The 23,881-nt window shown below is 40.5% G+C and overlaps 1 long non-coding RNA gene across 1 annotated transcript; it reads right to left on the reverse strand.

Moving 5' to 3' along the window:
• Nucleotides 1-352: 352 nt before the first annotated feature.
• LOC120515973 lies at nucleotides 353-23,154 on the reverse strand. Its single transcript, XR_005630742.1, has 3 exons — nucleotides 23,049-23,154; nucleotides 22,195-22,300; nucleotides 353-1,413 (listed from the first exon to the last, which is right to left on the reverse strand). It is a non-coding gene; the product is annotated as an uncharacterized LOC120515973 (long non-coding RNA).
• Nucleotides 23,155-23,881: the final 727 nt, after the last annotated feature.

Raw genomic sequence — 23,881 nt, forward strand, 5'->3', positions numbered from 1 at the left:
TAATTTGTGGTCATTATGGGATGCACACGACCAGCAACAATACTCAAAAAGGCATTGGCTTTTAAGTAATGACTGATTGTTATTAACAGCTAAGAAAACTTTCCCCATGCTATTAAACTGCCACCACTACCAACCTGGACTGTTGACGCAAAAACGTTTGGGTGTACGGATTCATGCTGTTGTTGACAAATTTTGACCCTACCATCTGTGTGTGCCGCAGCTGAAATCAAGATTCGTCAGACTTCAAATGTCCACTTTTGGTGAATTTGTGTCCACTGCATACTCAGCTTTCTGTTCTTGGCTGACAGGAGTGGAACCCGACGTGGGCTTCTGCTGTTGTGGACCATCTGCCTCAAGGTTCGGCCTGTTGTGCATTCCGAGATGTTTTTCTGCTCTCCACAGCTTTATAGATTGGTTATCTGAGTTACCATCACTTTTCTGTCAGCTCAAACCAGTCTGACCATTCTCCTTGACCTCTCTCATCAACAAGGCACTTCCGACTGGGGAATTGGAGCTCCATAGATGTTTTTGTTTTTTTCATCAGACCTTTCTGAGTAAATTGTAGACTGTTGTGCATGAAAATCCTAGGGGATCGGCGTTTACAGAAATACAACACATAACAACTCATTTTCTGTATAGCACCCTTCATTAAGTGCAGGTGTAGAGCAATCAATCCTCAGTCACACAGTACTCAGTACTACATACAGAACTGACATACTGTACATAAACACAGATATGTTAAAACACAAGGAAAACAAGGTAGAAATTTATACATCAATTGAAACGAACAATATCTGTTGTCACGGATGCATGTCTGAGGTTTGCCTCCTGGGCTCATCAGAGGTTAGCACTACCACTCCTGGATACAAGAGGGCACTGTCTCTTACAGTATCATCTCCTTTTTCTCCCACAGTCCTGAGAAGCTGCCCACTGAGGGCAACTGTCTTTGCCCCTTCCAATCCCTCCATGCTTTTAGCGTGGATCATCTGCCGAGAGAGCAGACCGCAGAATGGAGCTCACATCCGAGTATGGACCAGACTACAAAGAAATGAAAATGACTAAATGGTTTACAGTACTGTTTTACATTTGTTGGTATTCTACAAGAAAAGTGCCTGTTTAAGTTGTTTGGACTTCGCAAAAGCTTAAAAGTGGCAACCTGGTTGGTCTTCTGTGAGCAGTGTGTTCCCTCGGTCAACAGCTCTATTAATTAATTGATGAAAGAAAGGGGCAGTTGACAATGGAAGAGAGATGAAAATTCTAAAAGAAAGTCAAGAAAAATGTCCTGGAGACCTTGGCCAAACAGCCACATACGTACACCAACCGGGTTTTAAATAGTGAAGTCTGTGCAGGCTGTCCAATCAGATGGGAGAATCTTTCCATCTGATGATTCCAAAGCTCCTTCATCTGAGATGACTTTTCCATAAGCATGAGAACGGAGAAAAGAAATAGAATAGAGGAGGGTTAGTAACTTTTTAAAAACAATATTATCCATCCATCCATTTTCTAACCCACTGAATCCAAATACAGGGTCACGGGGGTCTGCTGGAGCCAATCCCAGCCAACACAGGGCACAAGGCAGGAACCAATCCTGGGCAGGGTGCCAACCCACTGCAGGACACACACAAACACACACTAGGGCCAATTCAGAATCGCCAATCCACCTAACCTGCATGTCTTTGGATTGTGGGAGGAAACCGGAGCGCCCGGAGGAAACCCACGCAGACACGGGAGAACATGCAAACTCCACGCAGGGAGGACCCGGGAAGCGAACCCGGGTCTCCTAACTGCGAGGCAGCAGCGCTACCACTGCGCCACCATGCTGCCCAAAAACAATATTATGAAACTTATATTTCTGTACAAACGACCAACAAACATACAGAGCATCCGGAAAGTATTCACAGCGTATCACTTTTTCCACATTGTGTTATGTTACAGCCTTATTCCAAAATGGATTCAATTAATTTTTTTCCTCAGAATTCTACACACAACCCCCCATAATGACAACGTGAAAAAAGTTTACTTGAGGTTTTTGCAAATTTATTAAAAATAAAAAAGCTGAGAAATCACATGTACATAAGTACTCACAGCCTTTGCTCAATACTTTGTCGATGCGCCTTTGGCAGCAATTACAGCCTCAAATCTTTTTGAATATGATGCCACAAGCTTGGCACACCTATCCTTGGCCAGTTTCGCCCATTCCTCTTTGCAGCACCTCTCAAGCTCCATCAGGTTGGATGGGAAGTGTCGGTGCACAGCCATTTTAAGATCTCTCCAGAGATGTTCAATCGGATTCAAGTCTGGGCTCTGGCTGGGCCACTCAAGGACATTCACAGAGTTGTCCTGAAGCCACTCCTTTGACATCTTGGCTGTGTGCTTAGGGTCGTTGTCCTGCTGAAAGATGAACCGTCGCCCCAGTCTGAGGTCAAGAGCGATCTGGAGCAGGTTTTCATCCAGGATGTCTCTGTACATTGCTGCAGTCATCTTTCTCTTTATCCTGACTAGTCTCCCAGTTTCTGACACTGAAAAACATCCCCAGAGCACGATGCTGTCACCACCATGCTTCACTGTAGGGATGGTATTGGCCTGGTGATGAGTGGTGCCTGGTTTCCTCCAAACGTGACACCTGGAATTCACACCAAAGAGTTCAATCTTTGTCTCATCAGACCAGAGAATTTTGTTTCTCATGGTCTGAGAGTCCTTAAGGTGCCTTTTGGCAAACTCCAGGCGGGCTGCCATGTGCCTTTTACTAAGGAGTGGCTTCCATCTGGCCACTCTATACAGGCCTGATTGGTGGATTGCTGCAGAGATGGTTGTCCTTCTGGAAGGTTCTCCTCTCTCCACAGAGGACCTCTGGAGCTCTGACAGAGTGACCATCGGGTTCTTGGTCACCTCCCTGACTAAGGCCCTTCTCCCCCGATCGCTCAGTTTAGATGGCCGGCCAGCTCTAGGAAGAGTCTTGGTGGTGTTGAACTTCTTACACTTACGGATGATGGAGGCCACTGTGCTCATTGGGACCTTCAAAGCAGCAGACATTTTTCTGTAACCTTCCCCAGATTTGTGCCTCGAGACAATTCCTTTGACTTCATGCTTGGTTTGTGCTCTGACATGAACTGTCAACTGTGGGACCCTCTATAGACAGGTGTGTGCCTTTCCAAATCATGTCCCATCAACTGAATTGACCACAGGTGGACTCCAATTAAGCTGCAGAAACATCTCAAGGATGATCAGGGGAAACAGGATGCACCCAAGCTCAATTTGGAGCTTAATGGCAAAAGCTGTGAATACTTATGTACCTGTGATTTCTCAATTTTTTTATTTTTAATAAATTTGCAAAAATCTCAAGTAAACTTTTTCACGTTGTCATTATGGGGTGTTGTGTGTAGAATTCTGAGGAAAAAAATGAATTTAATCCATTTTGGAATAAGGCTGTAACATAACAAAATGTGGAAAAAGTGATGCGCTGTGAATACTTTCCGGATGCACTGTAAATGCAGTATTCACAGCTAATCATCAGCTCTAGTCAGGGTGGGCCAGACAAAAGTTGTGAGTCTTCAGTCAGGATTTAAAAGCGGAGACTGAAGGGGCACCTCTTACATTAGCATGCAGACTATTCCACAGCTTCAGGGCCCTGTAACTAAAAGCTCGACCTTCCACTGTTATTTTATTAATCCTTGGAATCTTAAGTATCTTTAGAGCATTAATAACAACAATAATTCTTTATTTTTAAATAGTGCTTTTATCACTACTCAAAGTGAATTACATAGTGAGTGGGGAGCCACTTCAACTCCCACTAATGAGGTAAACCATCACCTTGAGATCTCAACAATCATGTATCATGTGTGTGTGCATAGAGGACAACTGAAGGGCTCTATTAACTGAAATTCTACTGCCGCTCCAGGGGTTGGCATTGTGTCCTCATGCCTTTCTTTCTTCCTCCCTCTGCAGACCAACTGATTGACGACTAGAGCACCTCTGACATCACCACCGGTGACAATCAACCTGGACCTGCCTCCAGGTTGGGACAGTTCTGTTTCAAACTCGCATTTGCAGGGACAACTCTGCAATACTGATTCACAAACTCCATGGTGTTTTTTTCACCTCAACTTTGGAGAAATCACAGAAGTGTTTGTAAATATTGCCGAATTCGGTGAAATGCATTGAAGTCAATAGGGATGGACTAACTGAACTTGATTTGACTCGGTTATAAAGGTGCATTCATCTTCAAAGTGCAATCATCTTTAAAGTGTCCCTGAGGGCTAGGGAAACATCTGCCAACTGTACTGGACTGATTATTGTGGCAAAAAAGGTGACCTGAGCTGTGCAGCAGCAGTGCTAACCACTGTACCTCAGTGAGATCAAGGAAGAACACAGTTACACAAAAAATACATTTTATCAAAACAAAGCAGAAATGCCCAAGTCATAGTCAACAGACAGAAAAAATACATAGGTCGATTTATGTGAGAAAATATTGCTGTGTGTGCTTTTCAGAAAACAGCAGGGCAGCAGCTCACCATTCAAAGCCCACACTGCTAAAGTAGCGCACAGAGCAATGCACGCAGCAAGAGATGTTTTATGTTGATTTATGTGAGAAACTATTGTTTTGTTTGCTTTTCAGAAAACTGAAATTTTTTGTAAAAACATTCAGTCTTTGGAGAAAAGGAAGAAAAAGAGTTAAAAGGCAGAAAATTCAAAGTGGCGTGTCATGATTGAAGCCGCTGACTCATTCTGTTTTTTTGAAGACACACTAAAGGCTCTCCAAACTGTCTGTGCTGATGCTTTGAACTTTTTCTTCCATCAAAAAGGTAAAAACGTATTGTGAATAGTAATATATCTTTCGCTATTGTTATTATTATTTCATAGAGCCTCCTATGTTTTAGGATCAGGTACTTTCAAGGTTTGATTTCATTCCCCATGTGGCTAATTACACATAGATAGGCCAATTACACATACATAGGCCACGCGCATCCTTCTCTTATACTGACGTGGAACTCAAAAATCGACCTGCAAATTTGGTGATGACTGGAAATAACTCTATTTATTCTGCATATGTTTCATAAAAATAAAATTTGAGAACCTGCATTATTTACTTATCAACAACAACATTTATTTATATAGCACATTTTCATACAAGCAATGTAGCTCAAAGTGCTTTACATTATGAAGAAAGAGAAAAAAGACAAGATAAATATGAATTAAAATAAGGGAACACTAATTAACATAGAATAAAAGTATGGTCCGATGGCCAGGGAGGACAGAAAAAAAAACAAACTCCAGACGGCTGGAGAAAATAAATCAAATCTGCAGGGATTCCAGGACATGAGACCACCCAGCCCCCTTTAGGAATTCTACCTAACATAAATTACCTCAATCAGTCCTCATTGTATTCAGGGTTCTCATGGAAGAACTTGATGATGACGGTCATGTGGACTTCTGGCCTTTAATCCATCCATATCTGTTAAGCTCCTTAACACTAGAATCCCTGAAGCCTACGAAAGAACTCGTAACCTTTGCACCTCTCAGCATCTTTTGTTTTGTAGATGTGTCAATCAGCACAAGCAGCAAGCAGCCTGCTATACCATCCGCACTCTTGACGAAGCTCAACTCAGCCAAAACGTTCTCCCACCTCAAGCCAAGGCTCCTTATCTGCATGCGAGGTGCCTGGAGTTGTATAGGGTAAAAAATACAGTATATCGTTATTTGGAATACATGCATTTCATGTTTGTTCCGTGTCTACAAACATCTGAGTAAGTGTAGGAAGAATGCAACGCTGGAATTATTGAACACATAACTAAAAAAGTACCATTTTTCATATTTTGGTAATAATTGGCAAAATATAGACATGAAGTGTATAATGTGTGAAGACTGAAGTGCAAATATCAAATAAACACTTTCACAAAAAATATAACTATAACAAAACAAGTGTTCTTTTATTCAAGAATATAACCATAGAAAAAGAAATCCGGTTAGGGTATGACACTAACACCACACAACAAGACAGTTTGGCTGGTGCAGCAGTAAGAAGTACTGACGTATAATCAAGAGGTCGCCGGTGCGATACCGAGCATTTTGAGTAGTGAGCTGCTCTTATTGTTACTATTATAGAATAAAAACATACATTTGATTTGAGTCTGTAACAGATTGTGTAAATTTATGGTATCTTTTTTTTTTTTTAAATTCAGTTTTATTCTCTCAGTCACGTTCACACTCCCCCGATATAAGACTGTAGTTTTCAAATAAGCACGTGCTATAACAGAGGTGAACTCACATGTGGACGAGGGTTCCACATTAGATAAGGAGAATAGAAGCCCTCCCCGCAAGAAACATCCCAAAAAACAAGTCTTACGAGTTTTTTCATAGGCTTCAGGGATTCTAGTGTTAAATTGAGTTCACCTATTATACACAGTATTAATGTGCCTTTATGGCTTTACATTTTATAGCATTTTTTTTAATGGAAAATGTAAAAAACTGGCCTGAACACCGATGCTATAGTAGCTCACCAGCTGCCTTAGCACCTCTGGTTTCCATGACGTCTGCATGTTCTGTTTATATCTGCAGGAGTTTTCTCTGCTAACCTTGTGCTTCTCCCAGTGTTCACATCTGCAGTGTGTCAGCCAACAGACTAGCAATACTACCTGTGAGCGCTCTCGTGTGCTCTTTATAGTGCCAACCACTGCATAACTGGGCCTCCATGAGATCAAACAGGAAAGAATGTAGTGAGAGATGCGCAAGCTTAGCAACCAGTCTGTAGTGCAAATGATCAGCATTATAGACCCTGGGGGGCAGTCCCATCCAGTGTTGGCTGTTACAATTCTGGGGGATGTTACACTGGCCTTGCAAAGCATTATGGGACACTGAAAACAAAAACTTCTCCTAAGCCGGCCAAATTATCAGTAAATTATTTGACGAACAAGGGCAAATGCAGCAAATTCTCTGCAAATAATATTTTGGTGAAATTTGCTGATCAACACTACTGCTTGTTTTATTTATTTTTAAAATTTTGCTGCAACCAATTTTACAGAGTGACCAGCCTGGCACCCCAACTCTTTATTGTTGTCCTCTCTTTCTGTTACAGTGGTGCAGTCGGCAGGATTAGTTGCTAGGATGATGAAGCAACAGAACATGGCAGACTTACTTCAAACCATGGCAACTCAACTCCGGGTACTTAAGGTTGGCACCCCAACTTTTTATCATTGTCCTTCCGTTCTGTTACTGTGGTATAGTTGGCAGGATTAGTTGTTAGGTTGATGGAGCAACAGAACATGGTGGAATAACTTCAAGCCATGGTAAGTGAACTCCAGGCACTAAAGGTTTGCACCCCAACTCTTTACTGTTGTCCTCACTTTCTGTTACAATGGTGTAGTCAGCAGGATTAGTTGCTAGGATGATGAAGCAACAGAACATGGCAGACTTACTTCAAACCATGGCAACTCAACTCCGGGTACTAAAGGTTGGCACCCCAACTTTTTATTGTTGTCCTTCCTTTCTGTTACTGTGGTATAGTTGGCAGGATTAGTTGTTAGGTTGATGGAGCAACAGAACAAGGCAGAATAACTTCAAGCCATGGCAACTGAACTCCAGGCACTAAAGGTTTGCACCCCAACTCTTTACTGTTGTCCTCACTTTCTGTTACAATGGTGCAGTCGGCAGGATTAGTTGCTAGGATGATGAAGCAACAGAACATGGCGGACCTACTTCAGGCCATGGTAAATGATCTCCAGGCACCCCGACTCTTTTTTGCTATCTCTTTCTGTTGCACATGGCACAGTCAAAATCGCTGAGATCACATTTTGTCTCCATTCTGGTGTTTGATGTGAACATTCACTGAGGCTCCTGACCTGTACCTGCAGGACTGTATGCACTGCACTGCTGCCACACAATTGGTTGATTAGATAATAATTGCATGAACAAGGTGCTCTCCAAAAAATTGTTCAGCGACTGAAGGAGCTCATTTCTCTATTTCACTGTTTTTCAATTCCAAAATGTGTTTACCAAAGGTGACTCATTTCTTTTCTGTGAATAAACAGAAAATAGTTCATTTTTTAAGAAAAAAAGACATAACAAAAGGGTTATAATTGGAATGGGGACATAAACTGCATTATATATGATGCAATTATCTTTTTATGATCGCATAGCAAATAGAGCATATTTTAATAAAGTTTGTCATGAAAACCTACTACCATTAGATTGTGGTTTATAGGACAGGTTTTATTTAGGAGTAGGAATCACTCATGCAGCATGGAGTGCATAAAGCCTGAAATAAAGCAAACAAAGGCAAGCTGACACTCTGAAGGAAAGTAAACATTGAGAGCATCATGCCATTCTAATTTATTGCGTGTCATAGATATTGTACACATCGAAATGTTATTACCTCACGCCGAACACTGCACTCGTTTTTTAAGTTGTGAATTTAGAGAAGCACATCCTCATAAGCCGCTGAACCCACTTTGACGAATGCAGCATACTGAAACCTCTGCATACTGAGTAGTGACGGTGAGAGAATTGTAGTGAAACAAACAGCATGTAATGAGGCTGCAAAAGAGACGAAAATCAAGTATTGATGTCCTCTACGGTATGAATTTTAATTTTCTGTTTCGAGACATGAAGTCTGTCAACTTTATATTCACTCAGTACCCTCCTCGTTTCATTGACATTCAGGATAATCAAAAGATACTCGCTGCTTTACCAAAGAAAATGGCCTCTATTGTGGGATAAGCTCAAGATTAGTCACACAACTAAAAGACATCTGCAATGTGATATTAAACTTCGAGGAAGTATGGGAGAAATCCACGTGAGTCAAGCATGAAAAATTCATTTGAAACGCTACAAGACCTTATCTTGAATGTGGTAAAGTTTTATGAGGAAGCAGCAAAAAGCAATTTATTATAGTGAAGCGCAAAATATTACCTTTTCAAAAAAAATTTGATAAAATATGATACGGTAGGTTAGTGATCAGACTACAAAAACCCTAAAATCGAGGAGCACTGGATGGATGGGCGCAGACTTGGCTAAAATCTAAAACCACCACCTTCCCAGAAAGACGTTTTATGGAATTATAGTGAAATGTATTTGTTGGCTTGTCAATGGGGTATTTCACCCATCTATGCATCATCCAACCCGCTAAATCCTAATTACAGGGTCACGGGGGTCTGCTGGAGCCAATCCCAGCCAACACAGGGCACAAGGCAGGAAACAAACCTTGGGCGGGGCGCCAGCCCACCACATGGGGTATTTTGGTTTTTTAATTTTACTAAATTGTTAAAAGTATCTAAAATCCTGTTTTCACTTTCTCATTGAGAGAAAGCAACAAAAGTGAGCTGACAGGAAGAGGGTGAAACAGAAATAAGGACAGAAAAATGGAATATCTCAGGCAGGCATGCTCCTTGTTTGGTGATGGTTAATTAATGGTCCGCTGTTACTGCGCGCTATTTAAAACTGAACTGTGCTAGCAAATATTGACTTTCATGTTTGGCAAGTGCATATTCTTATTTTGGACAGTGAGAAAAGTTTAAAAGCTCTGCTTCTTGTTTCTGAATCACTTCTGTACCCATCAGTACACAACACCCTGAACTCCCAATTCTTACAGTCTGATGCCCAACCTCAGATGTGGCACCTTACGAAATGCTTTCTGAAAGTTATGATAACGTTTGTTGGTGTCCATGGACATGAATTTGCATATTCATTTTTTTCAGAAATCTCAAAAGGATGTTTCTGTGACGCTTGAACAATATTTATAAACAAGATTCAAAGTTTATTGTTGGCTCTATTCTTTGTGAGTTGTGCGCTTATGCTAGCATTGCAGTCAGTGTGATGGCGATGCAGGGTTTGAAACACGCAGTTTAAATCTGTGTCTCATCAGTAAGATTTTTAAGAGGGTGTTTTGTCTTGGTAGAGTATTATATGACTCTACTTTCCCCTTTTGTATTATTATTATGTAACCTTTGTCATTATGCCTCAAATCTTACAGACTTACTTGTACTTTATAACTTCTCTCCACCTTCCCTTCTACATCTATAACTTCAGGCAATTAGGTGTAGTAAAAGACAAACAGGAGTCAAGTTACAACTTTAAATAATGTATTATTGATAAGTAGGGGGCTACATGCCGTTGTGAACAGAGGGGCTGAACGTACCCCAAGGAGAAGCAGTTGCTCCTCCGAAACCCCCTCTTAAACGGTGATACAATGGGAAGCAAATAACAGTTGTTTTTTTTTTACCTTCTCTTTGCTCGATCAGCTGCTGGCTTGCTGCTGCTCCTGTGCAGCGTGATCTGCATTTCTTACGGCGCTTTGAATGTTTTAAAGTCACTCCTTTGTCTCTCTTGTCCCCCAGAACTCCTCAAATACTATTTGATCTCTTTTTGCTGTTCCGTTATGTCACAGAGTATTTTTTTTCCGTTTGTTTGCGCTAATGTGAGCTTTACTCTCATTTTCTTGAGACTTTCGAATTTTCATTCTTCCATTATCTCTAACCTGCTCTGCATGTGTATCACGGGACTTGGTTCCAAAGGTTGTAAGTATGACATGACTTGCCTGTCAGAAAGTGAAAGTGTCTGTCACTGTCTCTCAAAGATTTCTCTTCAGAAGATCACGTCTTGTTGCAGTGTCGTCCCAAGTTTTTTTTTTTTTTTATTATACAGAGATATTCATAAATAATAACAATATGCAAAGTACATTTGAATATTGGCAACCGTACAACCTGATAAATGCTGATGTGAAGTTTCAGGTGATACACAGACTTGTTAGTTACTTAAAATGTCTCTAGTTAAGTCCTCATTTTTGGTCAGCTTTCTTCAGAACAGGCCGCATTGCCTTTCTCAATATGGCTGCTAAGCTGTGTCCTTCATTGTGTTGTCCTTTTCAGTTCATGGGGTGTCAATGAGATGCTTCTTCATTGATGTTTGAGAGGGAGAGAGAGAGAACTAGGGAGGAGTAAAGCAAGCAAATTTATAGATTCTCTATCCACACCCTACATCTAATAGGGGGTCATGGTACTTAAAGGCTTCTGATACAAGCCAATTCCAAACACCCATACTTTAGACCAATGGGGCAGAGAATATCTTCAACACTTTCCCCCAAAACCATTTGTTGAGCTGAAGTTTGCCAGTTGGGCAGTCTGGTTTTCCTGTGGGGATTGACTGAGAGACTTCAGCAGAGAAATCATGTGCCAAACTTGTTCGAGGCACTTTCCCCAACCCTGTCATAAAATGCACTATCCTGACTTAGTCCTAGGGGGGTAAACATGAGTGCTTCTCACTAGTGAAATACTAGTATTACATTGCTTTGCTTAAGCTACAGATAAAAACATACAAAATATTTATCAACTTGTATGCAAAATTTCACAATACAAACAGGGAGCACTTGGGGATGAATTTAACAACAACAAGATGACTTACCGATTTTTGTTTTTGGCCTCTGACAGGACAATCACAACCTTGAAGAAGAACCTCCTAACCATTTGTCCACCACAGAAAACCATGCAGACAGCACAAATTTTTTTTTTTCTCTGGGTACGTTGCTATTAATCAGCCAACTCAAATGGACTTTTCTCAGAATGTACAGGTTTTAAGGTGTTTCATATTGCCACACATGAGATAACCTCGAGGCTCATCATACAGTAATTCCACCCCAAATCCAGGGTTGGCGCTCTCACTTACTGCCTCTCTTTTCCTTCCATCTGCAGACCAGAAAATCTATGGCATGAGGACTGCTGATGTCCCTTCCAGTTCCGGTGATTCCGAACCCACCTTTTCCTGCTGGGACTTCTCAAGTAGGGCATCACCACCATAAATCAGCAGTCACAATTTGGACTCGCGTATGCAAAGACATTACTCAACAGCCAAGCTGGTTTTTTTTCCAAAACCTTTTCTTCAACAGTCTTGCCAATTACAAGGGGTTCACCATTTGGTAGCCCAACATTTCATCTTGCCTGCCTCTTTTTGTATTTGGAGTGTCCATTTCTAGTACAACTGACTCAAATTTATTGGGTGTCAGAAGTACAATTTGTTCCCAAATATTATGAATGGCTTTCAGTGCTTTAATTATGAGCACCATTTACAGAAATCATCTTTAGGGTATACTCCCATAGCTCAATCATTTTATGTTGACTTTAATCTAGAAGAATATGTTCTCATGCAGCTGCTTCATGTTGATTCAACCTATAATGAGCATGTGTTGTAGACTTTACATTTCTATTTCTAGTACAACTGAGTTAAATAATGTGGTTGTCATTAGAACTCGGTTTATTTATGTGTATAAAAGCCAAATGAATTTTACTGGCAACAGAGCCAGGGCGCCATCATCAGAAGGGTGCCATTTATGAAGGCTAAGGGGCATGTACGCCAGACATCGAGAGGGAGGTTGTTTAAGTCTAATAATATCAACTACCCTCTATGGACAATGAGGGACCACATCTGTCCACTCTTCCTAGGGCACCAAATGGGCTTAAATCAGCACTGTGTAGAACTATGTAAATAATATCCACAAAGGGACACTGTTTGTGTTTCTGAAGGAGAGTGCAGTCCAGACACTGAGGGGGATGCCAACCCCCTCCCACCCCTCTCGACATACTAGGATGATAATCAGTGATTACCATTATTTAAAAGTAAACCCGAGGGAAGGCAGGGTCATTAAACTCTGATGACACTTAGTGGGCTTCATTATCCACTGGGCAAGGTTTATGAAAGTAAAAGTGTACACACTGTGTACGAGGCGAGATGCAAAAATAACCAGACTGGGCTTGGGGCTTTCTTGGAAAACCGTTTGGAGATCGGCTGAACGTGAATCACAGAACTAAATCCCCTTCTACACGTCCTCTCAAACCACCAACTGGCTAGGTGTATTCTGTGAATAGCCCAGTCAGTATCTGCACAACAATCACTACACAAGTTGCCGCGATAATGTCAGGAAAAAAAAAACAAAAACAAAAACAGCGAATCAACATCAAATTTCTCACGAATTTTCTGTTTTTCCGTAAAGCAGTCTTTGAATGACAAAAACATTCCTTTTTACTTGTTCCCGAAAATCAAAAGTGATCTAATGGGAACATATTTTTCTTCAATGGATGAAGTGAAGACAAAAGCCTGTTGAAGAGCCTCAAGCAAGAAGTCTTCCAGCACTGTTTCAATCAATGGAAGATATGTCTGGAGCGGTGTAGAGATCACGAGGGGGAGTATATAGAAGGTGACAATGTTTAGAATGCTGTAAGTTATCAAGAAATATATATATTTCTTTACCAATCCAATTATTTTTCTGTCTTGTATGTCAAGGGGCGCATGCACCTCAACGTCCAAGGTATATACACAAAGGGCTGCCATTTGATATAGGGGCACACACACACAGAACATAGTAGTCTAACAATACCAACTCCCTGTTATGAAGAATGAGGGGCAACATCCGTCAACCCCATCTAGAGCTCCATATGGGCTTCAACCAGCACTGACTGACAATCATATTAGGAAGCAATATTGCAGATTCAGGTGATTTTCTTTTGATAAATTTCCAGTGGAGGGAAATAGAGGATTTCACATTTTCCAGAATGTTTGAGCAGTTTCAGGTCATTTTGGGTGACAAAAATGTCTTGTTAGCATAAGCTGAGTTAATTTGCATTGAATGATCACCTTTTTTGTAAAGATATTGTGCAGTGTTAGAAAATTTCATCCATCTGTCTAGCATTAGGGAAAGACAAAGACTAAACATAACAGTAATTTAAGTGCCAAAGATTTGTGCGGGTATGAAAGTGGCTTCGGGTGAGATTGTCTTCAATTGATGGTTCAAATCTATTGCACACCCTTAATGACATGAGCAGGCTTTTCTCCTTGTGACGACAGGAGGTGATTTAATGTGTTAATTACTTAAGTGTGATTGGCTACTTGGAAATGTCATTTAATAATAATGTGGTTGTGGGAAGTGATTAGATGACTTGCCAGTTTAATTAAAATGAGAAAATAACATTTCTAAAATCAAAGATTTTTTTCGGGGGTTTAGGGAGCAGCTGAAAGAAGAAGAAGATTTAATTGCTTGATAATTATCATGTAGTGTATAAGTGTGCAATCAACATATTTAAATTTTGATAACAGTAATTTGGTTTAACAAAACTGTTTTACTTTAAAGTTTTCAATAAGTCTGAGTAACTCAAATAAATCGCAGTCACCTAATTCCTTCCAGTCTGGTTAGAGTAACTAATTTAAATGGAATTTAAACTACTTGATAGATTTAAAAGGAAATTTTACTCCTAAATGAATTAAGTTCCTACAATGAACATTTTTTTTTGAATGAGGATCCGAGTGTCATATAATTGAGAGGAAGGATTGCTGATCACTCACAATTCCCATGACACCTGACAGATATATATCTATATATCTCTATAGTATATATCTACACACTCACACACACACACACAGTCATGGCCGAAATTATCGGCACCCCTGGAATTTTCCCAGAAAATGCACCATTTCTCCCAGAAAAGTGCTGCAATTACAAATGTTTTGGTATACACGTGTTTATTTCCTTTATGTGCATTGGAACAACACAAAAAAAACAGAGAAACATAAAGCCAGACTGGAGTTTGCCAAAATGTACTTGAGGAAGCCAAAATCCTTCTGGGTGAACGTCTTGTGGACAGATGAGACCAAGGTAGAGCTTTTTGGTAAAGCTGATCATTCTACTGTTAACAGAAAACAGAATGAGGCCTACGAAGAAAAGAACAACACAGTACCTACAGTCAAACATGGTGGAGGTTCTAAGATGTTTGGGGATGTTTTGCTGCCTCTGGCACTGGATGCCTTGACTGTGTGCAAGGCATCATGAAATCTGAAGTCTACCAAAAGATATTGGGGCACAATGTAGGGCCCAGTGTCAGAAAGCTGGGTCTGCGTGAGAGGTCATGGGTGTTCCAGTAGGACAATGACCCCAAACATACCTCGAAAAGCACCCAGAAATGGTTGAAGACAAAGTGCTGGAGAGTTCTGAAGTGGCCCGCAAAGAGTCCGGATCTAAATCCGATTGAACACTTATGGAGAGACCTCAAAATTGCTGTTGGGAGAAGGCGCCCTTCAAATCTGAGAGACCTTCAGCAGTTTGCAAAAGAAGAGTAGTCGGAAATTCCAGTTGAGAGGTGTAACAAGCTTGTTGATGGTTATAGGAAGCGCTTGATTTCAGTTATTTTTTCCAAAGGGCATGCAACCAAATATTAAGTTGAGGGTGCCAATAATTTTGTCCAGCCCCGTTTTTGAGTTTTGTGTGAAATGATATCAGATTTGGCTCTTTTTCTGTTTTTTGTGTTGTTCCAATGCACATAAAGGAAATAAACATGTGCATACCAAAACATTTGTAATTGCAACAATTTTCTGGGAGAAATGGTGCACTTGCTGGGAAAATTCCAGGGGTGCCGATAATTTCAGCCATGACTGTATGTGTATATATATATATATATATATATATATATATATATATATATATATATATATAGTGGAACGAGCCCTGGACACAGACAGACAGACAGACATCGTTTTGTCACCTAATACACACATTTATTTACAATAATATTTACAACAACAACATTTATTTATATAGCACATTTTCATACAAACAGTAGCTCAAAGTGCTTTACATAATAAAGAACAGAAAAATAAAAGACACAATGGGAAAACAAAATAAGTCCACATTAATTAACATAGAATAAGAGTAAGGTCCAATGGCCAGGGGGGGCAGAAAAAAAAAACTCCAGATGGCTGGAGAAAAAAATAAAATCTGTATGGATTCCAGACCATGAGACCGCCCAGTCCCCTCTGGGCATTCTACCTAACATAAATGAAACAGTCAAACAGTTTACAGTTCAGTGCACAACCCAGTGCCTCTGCACCAATCCCCCAAAGTCCAGGCCTCTCTCTCTCCAGGCCTGCCTTCTTCAGGCCGCCTCCACTCCTTCAGCAAGACTCTTGTCCACTTCTGCCCGACTCCAGTCATTATATGGAGGGAGACGGCCCCTTTTATACATGCCCGGATGGGCTCCAGGTGCTTCCCAACACTCCTCCACTGACACTCCCCTGTGTGGCGGAAGTGGCGGCTGGGCACCCGGAAGCACTCCAGGTGTCCCCGGTCTTCTTCCCCCCAGCACTTCCAGGTGTGGCGGAAGTGCTGAGGTCTAGGGCTCTCCAGGCACCGGGGCGCCACCGGGCGGTGACCACAGGCCCCTACATGGTTGAGCTTCCAAGCCCTGCACCCGTGGTCTCAAACACAACCAGGGCAGTCGCCCCGTTATGGTCTGGAGGAGGCGCAAGCCCTCCTCCGGTCCTCTTGGGCGTCCCGGCTGGGTACCACCCCCAGCCACATGCCACAATATCTCCTCTCTCTCTCTCTCGACCTAAAACCACACAGACTCAAGGCAGTCATGGCCGCCAAAGGCACATTAATGATATAGTGACTTGAAGGGTGTGAATACTTAAATCAGTTAGTTTCTGGTTTATAATTGCAGTTATTTTAGACCACTTTGCAGAGATCCGTTTTCACCTTGACATTAAAAAGTCTTTTTTTTTTCTGTTGATTATTGTCAAAAAAGCTAAATTTAAGCCACTGTGATTAAGTTTTATATAACAATTAAAAATGATCATTTCCAAGTGGGTGAATGCTTTTTATAGGTACTATACTTCATTACAGCATTTAGTAAGCATTTCTGCGATCAATAAGACTTTGTTACCTCAGTAGTATCCACAAGTAAAGCCTTTTACTGTTACTTAGAAAAAACTTTAACAGAGACTTTTGTCAGAAGAACTCAGTGTTTTTGACTTTAATTAAGGACTCTGAGTGTTGCAGCGGCACAAATTTGACAGTAATCAGCATGCGGCTTAGCATCGTGTAAATGAACTAAACTTACAACGTAGAATGCCAACGTGTCTGCAACGCTCTTGCAAAAATTGTGCTAATAAACCAAAGCCGTCGTCATCAAGGCTGCTAATTATGGAGATCCACAAAAAGTGTGAAAATAAATTTCCAGAGTACATTTTTAAAGATGCACTAGATATAAAGACGAAAAACAATAGTTAATTAGATAAACTTCACTTCTATAGCAGATGGAAAACTTTTATTAAAAGAATGAACTGCTGGTGTAAATCATTTAAAAAAAAAAAAAAAAAAGGAACAACTACAACCACATTATATTTTACTATTTGGCTTTTCAAATGTATTTTTTAGAGCTTAGATAGCTAGATAGATATCCAAACATAAAAAGAGCATCTCTTATTGTTACGATTATACAATAAAAACATACATTTGATCTGAGTCACTAACAGTCGGTGTAAATGTTCTTTTGTATTCAATTTTACTCTCCCAGTCACATTCACGCTCCCCCTGATCTGACACTGCTGTTTTCAAATAAAGATGTGCTATAACAGAGGAGAACTCAAATGAGGACGAGGGTTCTACATCGGAGAAAGAGAACAGAAGACCTCACCACGAGAAACGTCCACGGACACATAAAAACAACTCAGCTGCACCAGGCGTAAAGGCTAAAGATGGCAACGTTAGGATTCAGCAACAGGTCGGGCATCATCCTGCCAGTCTGCCCCACACCTGTCCTCCATTGAAGCAGCATGGCTTACAGAGCTCAACAACGTATCGTGCAAAGTCCCGTTTGTGATTATGCTTTGTGATGGTCTTTATATAAGAAACTTTTATATTTTACTTAAATTAAAAGCCAGACCGAATTGTATTTACCTTGATTTATTTACTTGTCTTCCTACAGCATCAAGTCACAAGTAGACTGCAGAAATTCCTGTGCTTGATCGACAAGGGCATGCTCACAAATTACATGTGCAATCCCATGAAAAATGCCTGCGGACACTTCAGTACGCGAGCAATGGTACGAGAATGCAGTCAGACTTCTTTTTTGGGCACATACACCGTCCAGATCTAAACATTAGCGTGGAGAGTCGCTTGCGTACTGAAGAGTCTACAGCTGCAGGTAGAAGCTGCCGTCGCACGTTTGCCGTCACTGTACTTTGTATATAAAAGCCAGGGCAAATGTTATTTACCTTGATTTATTTACTTATCTTCCTACAGCGTAAAGTCACACGGGCACGCTGACAAAGTACATGTGCACTGAAGTGACTTCAGCTGCAGGTGGAAGCTCCTGATGCACCCTACACAACTGTGGTTGATCTTATTCAGGGAAAGATCCCAGTCGCCCCATGGGAAAAAGACTTTCCGAGACTAAGGTCATAAAGCTTATGAAACCGTTTTGGACAAAGGCAGGACCATAAAGACAGTTGCGTGGAGCGTCCACCTGAAGTTGAAGTCACTTCAGTACAAATGTAGTTTGTCAGCGTGCCAGTGTCTATCAAACACAGGAAGCTCGGCAGTTTACTTGAGACTTTACAGTGTAGGAAGACAAGTAAATAAATCAAGGTAAATAACATTTGATCTGGCTTTTATATAAGTAACATATAAATGTTTCTTATGTAAAGACCACCACCAAACATAATCACAAACAGGTCTTTGCATGATATGTTGGCAAGCTCTGTAAGCTGAGTTGCTTCGATTGAGGTCAGGTGTGCGCGAGCGTGACAGAGAATAAAACCAAAAAAATAAAATGCTAACGTTTATAAGTACCATACATTTACACCGGCTGTTACTGACTCAAATCAAATTTATGTTATTGTATAATAGTAACAATACGAGCAGCTCACTACTCATGTGGGATGGCTCGAACCGGCGATCTTTTGAATAGGAGTCAGCAGTTCTTACCGCTGTACTACCAAAGCAGTCGTGACAACGATTTCTTTTTCTTCGGTTATAGTCTTGAATAAAAGCTCACTTGTTCTGTTATATTTGTACCTTTTGAGAAAGTGCGTATTTGATATTTGGACTTCAGTCTTCACACATTATACACTTCATGTCAAACAAAGAATAAAGTTTGTCTTTGAGGTATGATAGATCTTTACAGACACAGAACACACGTGAAATGCACGTGTTTCAAATAACAATATATTTTTTAGCCTATACAGCTCTAGGTTACTGACTCCCTGATAAACTTGAGCGAGGAGAGGTATTTGCACTTTCTGTGGCGATGGGAGGATGGGATAGTAGGCTGCTTAGGCTTATCGACACATTTACAAGACAAACGACACTGATGGAAAGGTGAGAGCGAATTTAAGGTGGGCCAGAGTTACGAGTTTTTTTTGTAAGCTTTGGTAATTCTAGTGTTAACTTGTTGATTCAGTGGCCCTCTTTTGAAGTGATTTTATCAGCCCATCATGCCACAATGTGGAAAACTGTACTGGCCTTGAGAGTTGTAGAACAAGTAAAGGATTCTTCTTATAGTCTGAGGTGTTCAGGGTGAACAGAAAAAGAGGAAAGGACTATTCCTTGTGGGGTTCCAGTGTTGCTCACATCGGTATCACAGACAGTCTCCGAGTCTCACAAACTGCCCAAAAGATAGTCCATTATGCAGGACACCATAGGTTTTTCCATCTGCATATCCCTAAATTTACTCCTTAGAAGGTTGGCAATGGAATCACTGGAGAAATCAAAGAACATAATCCAGCTTTGTCTAGATGGTTAATAAGCCCTGTGGAGATTGATAATTGCATCCAGCAGTCCAATCGGGAAACTGTTGTGGGTCCAGTTGGTCTAACCACAAGAGGGCTCATATAGTCCAGGATCACACTCTTAAAGGTCTTCATAATATGAGACATAAGTGCCACTGGCCTGTAGTCATTAAGTTAAAAGGTGCTCACTTTACAATCCAGGATGTTTTCCACAGCATCTGTACTATGGAGCTTCAGTGACAAACTGAACAGGTGACACAGGATATCACATAGTTGGTCAGCACTGGCCAATAAAAATTTGAGGGCTGACTCCATCCAGACTCATGGTTTTTCCCGGGTAGCCTCTTTAGCTGTTTCCTCATGGGTTTATTAGTTATGTATAGCCCACACTGATGATCAGAGGGGGACTCATAACTGGCCATGCCAGCTGAAGTGGAAGAAGTTGTTGAAGTAGAAGAGATGGTGTGGAGAAAATGGCCATTGCAGAAAGATGGCAGTGGTAGAAGGAAAGAAGATCTATTTAAAAGCAAGCACGGTTAAGAGCATTAGCGTTGTCCATATTCCCCGAGCCCTGGATTTCTTGAGTTGCCTAATTATTCTCATTCCATTCCAAACATCTATTATGGTATTCTGCATGAATCTGTTTAAGCTCTGTAAGCTTCCTTTCCTTACGCACTTTAGACCCTTTTGGTAACCACATGTGAAATATGCTCTGAGATGGACAGGTGCCCATCTATGACTGCTTTTGACTTTGATCGTGATGCTACCAGGATAAGCTCTAGAACCCTCTAACTGGACCAATCTGCTTTGAAAATTAATGGGTGAATAGTCCTTATTGCTACTGTATTTGTTCTAATAAAATTATATGTCACATGCAGACAACATAATAAAGCTATTAACTTTGCAGTAACTGACTGGAATAAATAATCTTTAATATAACATTTTGCCACCCACTAGCAATAATTATTAAAATAATATCTCCACAAAAACAACAAACATTTTATCTCAGAAATGTGCTTCTAATAACTGGTTAAAGGCAAAACAGAGAGTTGCTTGATTAATATGTGTTTTAGAGTGCTAATTTAAAAACATAATATGCCTGACATTAAGTAGAATGAAATTTGAACAGCTCATACATTCACTGAGATTAAAAGGATAATCATACTCAAATTTAGTACCTAAAGGCATTTGCAGTGTGAAATTGTGTAAAACACACATTTGTACCAAAAAAAAGGAATTAAATATCCTAGGATGCAACCAGACTGCATTTATTTTGAGAACAGATCTTTGCAAAAATATTAGAAATAAGAGTTTATACTTTAAGGCCTTAATGAAAGAGATAACTGAAATGAGAAGAGAACTGCAGCAACATAGTAAGGGTTTCTTAAAGGTTTCAGGATTTCAGGATCAGTTTGTATTTTTCCACTCTAAAAAGCTGACTCATTCATACTTTAGATGGCCATTTAGTTTGACGTAGTTTCTGAGGCTATCATAGGCCTTAAGCTAACTCTTACCCAGGTTAGAAAATCACCATTGCAGGCTGCAGCCTGAAGATAGCAGTTGAGGACTGGCTGGCTTTCAGAGAAACTCTTCTAGACAGTGAAGGTTCTGCCCTGCTTTGTAGCTCCTTTTGGAGGCCTCGTACACTTTGCACCACATCCATAATTGTATTTAAAATACCACGATCCATTCACAAATAAACTTCTGGCTGTAATACAACAGCTTAACAAAAGTGTTTATACTGTACTTCCAGGCCTTAGAAAAAGATGACATTCATATTTAAGATGTCCATTTAGTTTGATTTTGTTTATTGAGGCTTTTCTTACCATATGTCTTATGTTAAGCCTTACCAAGGTTACAAAAGTCATCCTTGTGTGCAGCAGCCCAGAGGTAGTAGTTTGGGACTGGCCGACTTTGGGACAACTTCTTCTGGAAAGGCTAGTGAAAGTCCTGGTCTGCTTTTAGACTCTTTTTAGAGGCATCACAATCTTTCCACCATGCCTAAGACTCTTATTTACAATAGAATGATCCATTCAGAAACACAAAACCCTCATGGTAGTACAAAAGTTATTAACAATAAGACTTTAGACTTCTAGACCTTGATAACAGAGATAATTGAAAGGAGAAGAGGGCAGCATGGTGCAGTGGTAGTGCTGTTGCCTCGGAATAAGGAGACCAGGGTTCCCTTCCCGGGTCCTCCCTGCTTGGAGTCTGCATATTCTCCCCTGTGCGGATTTCCTCTGCGTGATCTGGTTTTCTTCATCTATCCTAGGACATTCAGGTTAGTTGCATAGACAGAGCTAACGATGGCCCATGTATGTGTGTTCTTTCCTTGCCCTATGCTAACTGGGATAGGCTCCTGCACCTTATGTGACCCTGGTCTGGATTACGCAGGTTAGAAAATGACATGAAAGGAGAGAATAAATACAGTAACATTGCAAGAGTTAAGTTTTTCCAATTGATTCAGCAAATATTTCTTCAAAAATAAAGAAAATGACAAAAAAAAACCTAAAAAGAGAAAAAGGAGTTGCCTAAAAGGTAATCTTAGGAAAACAAGTCCCAATTTGTTGTATAAAGCTAAACTCCAATGAACAGAACAAAAGAACATTTAAACAACCAGTAACAACCCCCAAACAAACACACACAAATACTTACAATTAATTCCTATAGTTTAAATGCAACACACCACGATTCTTTTCCCTGACTCTTAAATAGGCAAGGGGAGGTCTCAGTAGTGGTGACATCGGGGTGGCCTCACATCCTAGGGTATCACCCAGAGAACACAAAGCATAGACTCACAGCATACAAATAACAAAAATCAAACAAATCTAATAAAAATAACATCAAAGCATGGGTTTTGTTTCTCTTCTCAGAAAACCACAGCAGTATGACATTTACATTATATGACATTTAGAAATATGTTGTATTTTTTTGCTATAGTTTTAAATACTTAACTCTTTTTTTCTTTATTCTGTGTAGTCTTCTTCCTTCATTGTATCCTAATAGTGACAATTTAAACCAAGCAAAGCAGGCACCCCGGCTAACAACACTAAATAATGAAAGGCTGAAACTGCTTCAGTTTCAGACTCACTAATTAGTCAATAATGGAAAGGCAGAATGGAAATCAGGATGAACATAAATACAAATTAAATAATAATAATAAATTATCCACAATAACTGCTTAATTTTTATTAAAAAGTAAGTCAATGAAGTATTCTTCATTGACCCCAAAACACAGAACTGGACAATAACAGCTCACTTAATTAGGCTAGGAGTCCAATAAAAACAAAAGACTTGGTTGGTATAAAAACCTGCAGCCCCAGGAGGTCTCCAGGACCGAGTTTGGGAATCAGTGGTGTAAGATAAACAGTACAGACAAATGATTTACTTCCTCTGTGCACAGCGGCTTACACGCCACAGGCTACTTCAATCATATGTACTGTAGATAACTATTTGTTTTACTTGCTTGCATTTTACACTTTTACAACTAGTAAGATCATTTGACTTACATGGTATTGATTAAAAGGTGAGGAGGAGGAGGAAGAATGCATGCAGCAGCTTCTGCTCGCGCCTCATTAAGTCTTACTCATGGAAGAAATGCCGAGCCGCACAAGCTGAAACAGCCCGCCTTGAAAGCAACTTCCGATTGGCGCGCGCGCGCGCGCTCAAGCATCCCGCCTTGAAAATGACTTCCGATTGGCGCGCGATCGCAAGAGAAGGGTCTGGCTGTGGATCGCAAGCAGCCCGCCTTGAAAACGACTTCCGATTGGTGCGCCCGCTCAAGCTGCCCGCCTTGAAAGTGACTTCCGATTGGCGTGTGAGCACAAACAGCCCGCCTTAAAAGCGACTTGCGCTTGGAATTACATTGTGACAACACAACGTATAACTGCCTGTGAGTGAATATCGTTTCTTTCTCTCTGCAAGAAATGTGTCTAACATAACCACGCAGGACATTTCTTTGCATAAGCTCTTGTCTCGTAGAACTTTTTTTTGCTCCGGATGTGGTTACATCACTTGGCACAAAGACTCGTCTCGCGGGATATGAAAGTGTCTCTGAGACAATCACGTCTTGTCTCCTTCCAAGATTTTTTTTATAATAGAGAGATAGAGTAGATAACACTGCAAATTAAAAAACTTAAAATAAAGTGAACAAGATATTTAACAACCCATGCAAAAGCTGGGAGGAGTGGGGTGAGGATTGCATTAACTGCACTAATTTCCCCAACTAAAACAGAAAATAAAATAAAACCCCAAGTTTATTTAAAAAAATCTAAATATAATAAACTATATGAAATGAGCTTGAATCTTTGTGCTTCAATGGGGAAACCAAAGACAGCATTTA

Source organism: Polypterus senegalus, chromosome 15, assembly GCF_016835505.1.
Source record: "Polypterus senegalus isolate Bchr_013 chromosome 15, ASM1683550v1, whole genome shotgun sequence".
In the NCBI taxonomy this organism is placed as follows: domain Eukaryota; kingdom Metazoa; phylum Chordata; class Cladistia; order Polypteriformes; family Polypteridae; genus Polypterus; species Polypterus senegalus.